The sequence below is a fragment of the Eumetopias jubatus genome, unplaced genomic scaffold, assembly GCF_037043125.1.
Source record: "Eumetopias jubatus isolate StellerSeaLion01/CBP00866 unplaced genomic scaffold, mEumJub1_p1.0 scaffold_2, whole genome shotgun sequence".
NCBI lineage: Eukaryota > Metazoa > Chordata > Mammalia > Carnivora > Otariidae > Eumetopias > Eumetopias jubatus.
In genome coordinates, this window is record NW_028274808.1 from 41,338,672 (window position 1) to 41,349,519 (window position 10,848).

Here is a 10,848-nt window from a genome sequence, read left to right on the forward strand (position 1 = left end):
AACGCAGAGGACCACAGGGGAAGGGATAGAAAACTGAATGGAAAGAAATCAGAGAGAGAGACAAACCATGAGAGACTCTGGACTCTGAGAAACAAACTGAGGGTTACAGAGGGGAGGGGGAGGGGGTAACCAGGTGTTGGGTATTAAGGAGGGCATGTGATGTGACTAGCACTGGGTGTTATATGCAACTAAGGATTTGTCAAACACTATATCAAAAACTAATGATGTACTATATGTTGGCTAATTGAACATAAAAAAATAAAAAATAGCTGGTTTTGAACTGAAAAAGAAAGAAAGAAAGGAAGAAAAAAGAGAAAGAAAGAAAGAAAAAGAAAGAAGAAAGAAAGAAAGGAAGAAAGGAAAGAAGAAATGGAAAGACATTCTATGCTCATGACTGGAAGAAAAAATATTGGAAAATGTCTATACTACCCAAAGCAACATATGGATTTAATACAATCCCTATCAAAATACCAACATTTTTCACAGAACTAGAACAAATAATCCTAAAATATGTACTCAACCACAAAAAACAACAACAAAACAAACCTCCAAACAGCCAAAGCAATTGTGAAGAACAAAGATGGATTTCAGGTTATACTACAAAACTATACTGATTAAAACAATATGGTACTGGCACAAAAATAGACACATAGATCAATGAAAGAGAAGAGAGAGAACAGAAATAAACCAATGCTTTTATGATCAATTATTCTGTGACAAAGGAGGCAAGAATATACAATGGGAAAAAGTCTCTTCAACAAATGGTGCATTGAAAAGAAGGAAACTAGACCTTCTCTTACACTATATTCAAAAATAAATTCAAAATGGATTAAAGACCTAAAAGTAAAACCTAAAACAATACAATTCTTAGAAAAAAATATAGGCAGTAATTTCTTGACATTGGTCATATAAACATTTTTTTTACATATGTCCCCTGAAGCAAGGGAAACAAAGCAATATTAAATTATTGGGACCGCACCAAAGTAAAAACCTTTGGCACAGTGAGGGAAACAGTTAACAAAACAAAAAGGTAATAATCCAGTCAATAAATGGGCAGAAGACATGAACAGACATTTCTCCAAAGAAGACATACCAATGACCTACAGACACATGAAAAAATGATCAACATCACTTGTCATCAGGGAAACAAATCAAAACCACAATGAGATACGACCTTACACCAGTTAGAATAGCTGAAATTAACAAGGCAGGGAACAACAGATGTTGGCAAGGATGTGGAGAAACGGACACCTTCTTACATTATAAGTGGGAATGCAAGCTGGTACAGTCACTCTGGGAAACAGTATGGATGTTCCTCAGGAAGTTATAAATACAGCTATGCTATGACCCAGCAATTGCACTACTGGGTATTTATGTAGAGAACCCAAAAAACTCCACCCCCAAATAGCTAGAACTCATACAGCAATTCAGCAACATGGCAGGATACAAAATCAATGCACAGAAATCAGTTGCATTTCTATATGCTAACAATGTGACTGAAGAAAGAGAAATTAAGGAATCGATCCCATTTACAACTGCACCAAAAACCATAAAATACCTAGGAATAAACCTACCAAAGAGGTAAAGGATCTGTACTAGAAACTACAGAACACTTATGAAAGAAATTGACAAAGAAATGGAAATGGATGAATGATCTGAATGTGAGATAGGAATCCATCAAAAAGATGGAAAAACATTCCATGCTCATGAATTGGAAGGATAAACATTGTGAAAATGTCTATGCTTCTCAAAGCAATCTACACATGCAATGCAATCCCTATCAAAGTACCACTGACATTTTTCACAAAGCTGGAACAAATAATCCTAAAATTTGTATGGAACCAGAAAAGACCTGAAAATGAAAATCAAAGCCTGGGGCATAACAATGCCTGACTTTAAGCTATATTACAAAGCTGTGATCATCAAGACAGCATGGCATTGGCACAAAAACAGACACGTAAATCAAAGGAACAGAATGGAGAGTCCAGAAATGGACCCTCAACTCTCTGGTCAACTTATCTTCGACAAAGCAGGAAAGAATATCCAATGGAAAAAAGACAGTCTCTTCAATAAATGGTGCTGGGAAAATTGGACAGCCACATGCAGAAGATTGAAACTGGACCATTTCCTTACACCATACACAAAGATAAATTCAAAATGGATGAAAGATCTGAATGTGAGATAGGAATTCATTAAAATCCTAGAGGAGAACACAGGCAGCAACCTCTTCAATCTTGGACAAAACAATTTCTTGCAAGATATTGCAAGATCTAAAGGGGCATCTGGGTGGCTCAGTTGTTAAGTGTCTGCCTTTGGCTCAGGTCATGATCCTAGGGTCCTGGGATTGAGCCCCACATTGGGCTCCCTGCTCAGCCGGGAGTCTGCTTCTCCCTCTCCCACTCCCCCTACTTGTGTTCCCTCTCTCACTGTGTCTCTCTCTGTCAAATAAAATCTTAAAAAAAAGATACATCTCTAAAGGCAAGGGAAACAAAAGCAAAAGAGAACTATCGGCTTTATAAAGATAAAAAATCTTCTGCACAACAAAGGAAACAATCAACAAAACTAAAAGGCAACCTATGGAATGGGAGAAGATATTTGCAAATGACATAACAGATAAAGGGCTGATATCCAAGATCTATAAAGAACTCCTCAAACCCAACACCCCTCCCAAAAAATAATCCAGTCAACAAATGGGCAGACGACATGAACAGACACTTCTCCAAAGAAGACATACACATGGCCAACAGACACATGAAAAAATGCTCCACATCACTTGTCATCAGGGAAATTCAAATCAAAACCACAATGAGATACCACCTTACCCCAGTTAGAATGGCTAAAATTAACAAACAGGGAACAACAAATGTTGGTGAAGATGTGGAGAAAGAGGCACTCTCTTACACTGCTTGTGGGAATGCAAGCTGGTACAGCTACTCTGGAAAACAGTATAGATGTTCCTCGAGACATTAAAAATAGAGCTACCCTATGACCCAGCAATTGCACTACTGGGTATTTCATTACAGATGTAATGAAAAGAAGGGGCACATGCACCCCAATGTTCATAGCAGCAATGTCCACAATAGTCAAACTGTGGAAAGAGCTGAAACGTCCTTCAACAGCAAAATGGATAAAGAAGATGTGATTCATATATACAATGGAATATTACTCAGCCATCAGAAAAGAATGAATATCTACCATTTTCATTAACATGGATGTAATGTAGGGTATTATGATAAGTGAAATAAGTCAATGAGAGAACCACAATTATCATATGGTTTCACTCATATGTGGAGCATAAGTAATAGTGCAGAGGACAATAGGGGAAGGGATAGAAAACGGAATGGGAAGAAATCAGAGAGGGAGAGAAACATGTGATTCCAGGAAAAAAAATGAGGGTTGTGGAAAGGGAGGTGGGAGAGGGGATGGGGTCCTGGGTGATGGAAATTAAAGAGGGAAGGTAGTATGATGAGCACTGGGTGTTATATTCAACTAATGAATCATTGAACATTACATCAAAAACTAATTATGTACTTTTGTTAATTGAATTTAAATTAAAAAAATTTTTTTAAAAAAGAACAGATGAATGAATCCAGGAGCTGGTTCTTTGAGAAATTGATAACCCTCTAGCCAGACTTATCAAATAGGACCCAAGTAAGTAAAATCAGAAATGAAAGAGGAGAAATAACAACCAAATCACATATATGCAAACAAGTATAAAAAAATATCGTGAAAATTATATGCCAAAATATTTGATAATCTGGAAGAAATGGATAAATCCTAGAAACAGATAAACTACCAAAACTGAAACAAGAAGAAATAGAAAATTTGAACAGACCCATAAGCAACAAAGAAATTGAATCACTAATCAAAAATTTCCCAACAAAATCTAAGGCCAGATGGTTTCCCAGGGAAATTCTACCAAACATTTTTTTTTCTATACAAAAATCCTTATTTTAACATTTAAAAGAATCACATGTTCATCCTGACAGCTTTCCCAGGCTTGGCCACCCAATAAGTTACACACACACAAAGGTACTTGGAAGGTTATTGCACGCCTCTGTCACTGATGAAGTCACAGTGATGTGGCCACTCTCCCCGCAGTCAGACCCCGAGCCTGTCCTCCCTCCACCAGGGGGCCTCACTCCCAGGCTGTGGGGAGGCTCCAGGTGGACCTCGCCTCCGGAACGCGTGAAGCTAGTGACATTGCCACACTTGCTGTGGATACCTTCACTCCAGAGCACAGTGTTCACTGAAGGGGACTCTTGGGTGGGGAGGCTGAGCCAGTGCCCTTGGGCACGGGCAGGCCTGTTCCTGACACCATACAGCAGCCCTGCCTCTCAGATTCCTCACCCTGCACCATTCTTAAGAGTTTTTGCTAGTTGATTCTTTGCTTTTTTGGCTACTTGATGGTTTTGATGAATTTGTTGTGATCCAGGGGTGTTCAAGTACTTCTCTGAGAGTCGGCCTTTGGCTGGGATGATGTTTCAACAGTCTTGAAATGAGGTCCCTGGCTCCCTCCAGCATGAAGTCAGGGCATGTGAACTCAACCCGCGATATTCTTTTGTAGGTCTCTTGGTATGTGCTTGCCTCAAAAGGAGGTTTCCAACTAGAAATTCATAGCAAAGAACCCCAAGGCTCCAGAGATCCACCTTTTCTTCATGCATTCGGCCTTCAATCATCTCTAGGCGCAAGTAATCCAGGGTGCCACAGAGGGTGGTTTTCCTGGAGGATGGGGCATGTACTGACCACCCAAAATCTGCAATCTTAAGCTCTCCAGCTGATCCAAGGAGTGGGTTCTCTGGCTTAATGTCTCAATGAATGACTCTCTTCTTTGAGTGACATTAGGACAGGGCATCTGCCAACTCTGTGATATAAGTAGCAGTTCTCTTCTCATCAAATTTTGACAGTTTCTGAAGTTCTCTGTAGACAGCTCTGAGAGGTGTATATTCTAGAATTAGGTAAACTCTGGTGGCATCATGGAAATAACCATACAGTCTGAGAATATTTGGATACCTAAGGTGGGATTGTATTTCTATTTCTCTTCTCAGCTGATGCTCGACTCCTGCTTTCTCCAGTTGACCTTTAAAATAATACTTTAAGAGTCAGGATAAACTTGCTTTGCTTTTCTCTTGCCAAGTAAACATTACCAAACAAATCTTCCAAAGCCTATTGCCTTTTTTTTTTTTTTTTTGATTCTTCATTTTTCTGTTTTGTTGCCAGTTCCTTTTCAGAATTATTTCCAGGGGCTGATGATGACAGCTGCTCATTCTTTTAGGTATTATTCAGTGGCCTAGAGACAGGATGGGGAACACTGGTTGCCTGCAATTGCTTCTGCTTCAGGTTCTGAACTGGTTTATGGCTGGAGATGAGCTAGTGTGCTTGTGGAGGAATTCACTGGGAGAAATTTGAAGGACAAAAGACCTGCTGGGCTTGGCCACTATTTGCAGATAAAGGATTCTGAGAAGGAATTTGCTGAGTCACTGGAACACGTTTTGGACCATCACTGCATGCAATCATAGTCTTAAGAGGCCCTGCAATGCAGTTTTCTTTAGATTGGTCCATGATGCCCGTTAGCTCCCACCTCCGACCCAAAGCAGCCAAGTCCTCCCGAGAGCTCAGTGAAGATTCAAAGTCTTCATTTTAAATAGGAGTTAAACCCTCTAATCTGAAAGCTGATTCTCTACCAAACATTTAAAGAAGAGTTAATACCTATTCTCAAACTGTTGCAAAATATCAAAATGGAAGGAAAACTTCCAAACTCATTCAATGTCAACATTACCCTGATACCAAAACCACACAGACTGCACTAAAAAGAGAACTATAAGCAAATATCCCTGATGAACAAGGATGCAAAAATTCTCAACAAAATAGTAACAAATTGATTCCAACAGTACATTAAAATCATTTGCCATGAGCAGATGGCATTTTTCCGGGGCTGCAAGGATTGTTTAATATTTGTAAATCAATCAATGTGATATACTGTATTAATAAAAGAAAGGATAAGAACTATATGATCATGTCAATAGATGCAGAAAAACATTTGACAATGTACAGCATCCATTCATGATAAAAACCCCCGACAAAGTAGGGATAGATAGAGGGAAGATACCTCAACATAATAATGGCCATATATGAAAAACCCACGTCTAGCATCATCCTTAATGGAGAAATACTGAGAGATCTTCCTCTATAGTCAGGAGCAAGATAGCGATATCCACTCTCACCACTGGTATTGGAAGTTCTAGCCACAGCAATAAGACCTGAAAAAGAAATAAAATCATCCAAATTGGCGAGGAAGAAGTCAATCTTTCACTATTTGCAGATGACATGATACTCTATATAGAAAACCCTAAAGACACCACGAAAAAAATTGCTAGAGTTGATACAGGAATTCAGCAAAGTTACAGTATACAAAATGAATGTACAGAAATCTGTTGCATTATACACCAATAATAACCAGCACAAGGAGAAATCCAGGGATCAATCACACTTAAAATTTCACCAAACCCACAAGATACCTAGGAATAAACCTAACCAAAGAGGTAAAAAATCTGTTGTGAAAACTATAAAACACTGATGAAAGAAACTGAACATTACACAAAAAAGATGGAAAAAACATTCCATGCTCATAGATTGGAAGAACAAGTATTGTTAAAATGCCTGTAGTACCCAAAACCATCTACATAGCCCTATAATAATACCACCAGCATTTTTCATAGAGCTAGAACAAACAAATCTAAAATTTGTATGGAAAAGACCCCAAATAGCCAAAGTAATCTTGAAAAAGCATAGCAAAGCTGGAGGCATCACAATTCCTGATTCCAAGTTATATTATAAAGCTGTAGTGATCAAGACAGTAATGGTAATGCCAAAAAACAGATACATGGATTAATGAACTAGAATTGAAAACCCAGAAATGAACCCACAACTATGTAGTCAATTTATCTTTGAAAAAGCAGGAAAGAATATCCAATGGAAAAAAGATAGTCTCTTCAACAAATGTTGTTGGGAAAAGTGGATGTCAACATGCAAAAGAATGAAACTAGACCACTTTTTTACACCATACACAAAAATAAATTCAAAATGGATAAAGATCTAATGTGAAACAGGAAAGCATCAAAATCCTAGAGGATATCACAGGCAATAACCTCTCTGGTATTGGCCATACTTCTTACTAGATATGTCTCCTGCGGCAAGGGAAACAAAAGCAAAAATGAATTATTGGGACTTCATGAAGATAAAAAATTGCTGCATAGTGAAGGAAACAATCAACAAAACAGAATGGGAACCTAGGGAATGGGAGATGATGTTTGCAAATGACATATCTGATAAAGAGTTAGTATCCAAAATCTATAAAGAACTTATCAAACTCAACACCCCCAAAACAAATAATCCAGCTAAGAAATGGGCAGAAGTCATGAACAGACATTTTTCCAAAGAAGACATACAGATGGCTAACAGACACATGAAAAAATGTTCAACATCACTCATCATCAGGGAAATAATTGTATTTATTACAAAATTACAATGAGGCATCATCTCACATGAGTCAAAATGGTTAAAATTAACAACTCAGGAAACAACAAGTATTGGTGAGGATGTGGAGAAAGGGGAACCCTCTTGCACTGTTGGTTGGACTGCATACTGGTGCAGTCACTCTGGAAAACAGTATGGAAGTTCCTCAGTAAATTAAAAATAGAACTATCCTACAATCCAGCAATTGTACTACTACATATTAACCCAAAGATTCAAAAATCCTGATTCAAAGGGATACACTCACCCTGATGTTTATAGCAGCATTATCAACAATAGCCAAAGTATGGAAAGAGCCCTAGTGTCCATTGACTGATGAATGGATAAAAAAGAAATGGTGAATATATACACAGTGGAATATTACTCAGCCATAAAAAGAATGAAATCTTGCCATTTGTAACAACAGGAATAAAGCTAGAGAGTATTATACTAAGTGAAATATGTCCTTCAGAGAAAGACAAGTACCATATTTCATTAGTCTGTGGAATTAAGAAACAAAACGGATGAACTTAGGGGAAAGGAAAAAAAGATAAGGAGGCAAACCATTAAACAGACTTTTCCAGGTTTAAAGACAAAGATTTGTCCATCTTTGACATAAACAATTTCAGTAGATTAGTAAAAATAAAAGGCACACTTCTAGGGATGATGGCAGAGTAGGAGAACCCTTGACCCACCTCCTCCCATGGATACAACTAGAGGACACTCACAGCAGTGTAAGTAACTCAGAAAAGGATCCAAAGACTGGCAGAATAAACTCCACAACTAAATGTAGAGAAGAGACCACATTGGAAAGGGTAGGAAGGGCAGAGACTTGGTCAGAGCTAAATGGGCTCCCAAAACTGTTCCAGAGGTGAGGAATGCCAGGCACACAGCAAAAGGAGAGAAACAGACCACTACACTGGGGAGCCGGCAAAGGGAAGGCAAATCCCCACAACATTTTGCCTTGAAAATCAAAACAGCAAGCCACAAGCGTGGCAAATAGGATACACACCTGAAGCACTAGGTTCTGGTAAGCAGGGGACACTACACAGGGGGCACTATAGGACCTCTTCTCCATAAGGCCACTACTTTCCAGTATAGGAGACATACCTGTCTTTCCTAACACAGAGAAACAGACATGGAGAGTTATACAAAATGCGGAGACAGAGGAACATGTCACAAATGAAAGAATAGTACAAAACAGCAAGAGACCTAAGCAAAATGGACATAATATGCCTGATAGAGAATTTAAAGTAATGATCATAAATATACTCAAGGACTTGAGGAAAAACTGGAGGACATCAGTGAGACCCTTAACAAAGAGATGGAAAATGTAATAAATAACCAATCAGAGATGAAGAACACAATAAATGAAGATAAAAATACACTTGATGGAATGAAGGAGGCTTATTAACATTTGGGTTCCCCCTCCCTCTTCCCAGGGTGTGAGTGGGCTCCTCTTCCTCCTGGTCATGTGACCCTGGCACAAGATGCACACAGACACCAGCTTTCCACATCCTGCCCTTTTCTCCCAGCCCAGGATGAGGTGAAAGGGGAGGGTGCAGCCCAAAGCCAAATCTAGCAAGTCTATAGATCTGGAGTGAATATCATGAGCAAAACAACTTAGACCCCATGACCCTTATGCTGGCTGAGCACCACAGGTGAGCCCTCTACCTGCCCCTCCATCAAATTTGCACTCAACATCCTGACTCCTGGCCTAATACCCAGCCCCATGATGCCTCCAGCCCCCAAAAAATAGGCTAAAGGAAGCCAAGGAATGAATTAATGACTTGGAATACAGACTAATGGAAATTAATCAAGCTGAAAAATGAGAGAAAAAAGAATCACACAAAATGAGAATAGATTTAGGGAATTCAGTGACTCCTTCAAGTGTAATAACATTCACATTACAGGGATACCAAAAGAAGAAGAGAGGAGAAAAAAAGAACAATAAATTTACTTGAAGAAATAATAGCTGAAAACTTCCCTAATCTGGAGAAGGAAAGAGGTATCCATAGCCAGGAGTCACAGAGATTCCCCCAACAAAATCAAGCTAAGGAGGTCCACACCAAGACATATGGTAATAAAAATGGCAAAATGTAGTGATAAAAAAATTTTAAAGCAACAAGAGAAAATAAGATAGTTATATACAAAGAAATGCCCTTAAGGCTAACAGCAAATTTTTCAGCAGAAACTTTACAGGACAGAACTAAGTAGCATGATATATTCAAATGGCTGAAAGGGAAAAATCTGCACCCAAGAACACTCTATCCACAAGCTTATCATTCAGAATAGAAGGAGAGTCAAGAGTTTCTTAAACAAAAAATTAAGGAATTCATGACCACTAAACCAACCCTACAAGAAATATTAAAGAGGACTTTTTGAGTGGAGACCAAATGAAAGTAGGAAAATAAGTATGTCTGTAAAAATCAGTCAAGGGGTTCAAAAAATAAAAGTATGTAAAATATGACATCATATACCTAAAACATGATGGGGTGGGAGGGGAGAAGATTAAAGAATGTGTTCAAACTTAAACAATGATCAACTTAATATAGACTGTTATATGCAGAAGATATTATATACAAACCTAATAGCAACAAATCAAAAACCAGTAATAGATGTGAAAGAAACAAAGAGAAAGTAATCCAAGTATATTACTAAAGAAAACCAGCAAACCATGAAAGAGTACAAAAGAAGAAAGGATTAGAGATAAATACCTAACAGTGCAATTGTTGGCTCATAGGGTAGCTTTATTTTTAAGTTTTTGAGGAACCTCCATACTGTTTTCCAGAGTGGCTGTACCAGTTTGGATTCCCACCAACAGTGTAAGAGGGTGCCCCCCTTTATACACATCCTCGCCAACATTTGTTGTTTCCTGCCTTGTTAATTTCAGCTATTCTAACTGGTGTAAGGTGGTATCTCATTGTAGTTTTGATTTGAATTTCCCTGATGTCTAGTGATGTCAGAGAGGGAGACAAACCATGAGAGACTATTGACTCTGGGAAACAAACTGAGAGTTTCAGAGGGGAGGGGGTGGGGGGATAGGGTAGTCAAATGATGGGTATTAAGGAGGGCACATGTTGTGATGAGCACTGCGTGTTATACGCAACTAATGAATCATTGAACACTACATCAAAAACTAATGATGTACTATATGGTGGCTAACTGAACATAAATAAATAAATAATAAACAAATAAAATTCTGATGGGCACTGCATGTTATACGCAACTAAAGAAACATTGAACACTACATATGTTGGTTAATTAAACTTAATAAAATAATAACAAAATAAATAAAATAGAAAGGATCAGAGAAAAACCTACAAAAACAATGAA

General features: G+C 38.3%; 1 pseudogene; it reads right to left on the reverse strand.

Annotated features, from left to right (window-relative positions):
* Positions 1–4,362: 4,362 nt before the first annotated feature.
* Positions 4,363–5,565, reverse strand: LOC148164820 (aurora kinase A pseudogene; annotated as a pseudogene).
* Positions 5,566–10,848: the final 5,283 nt, after the last annotated feature.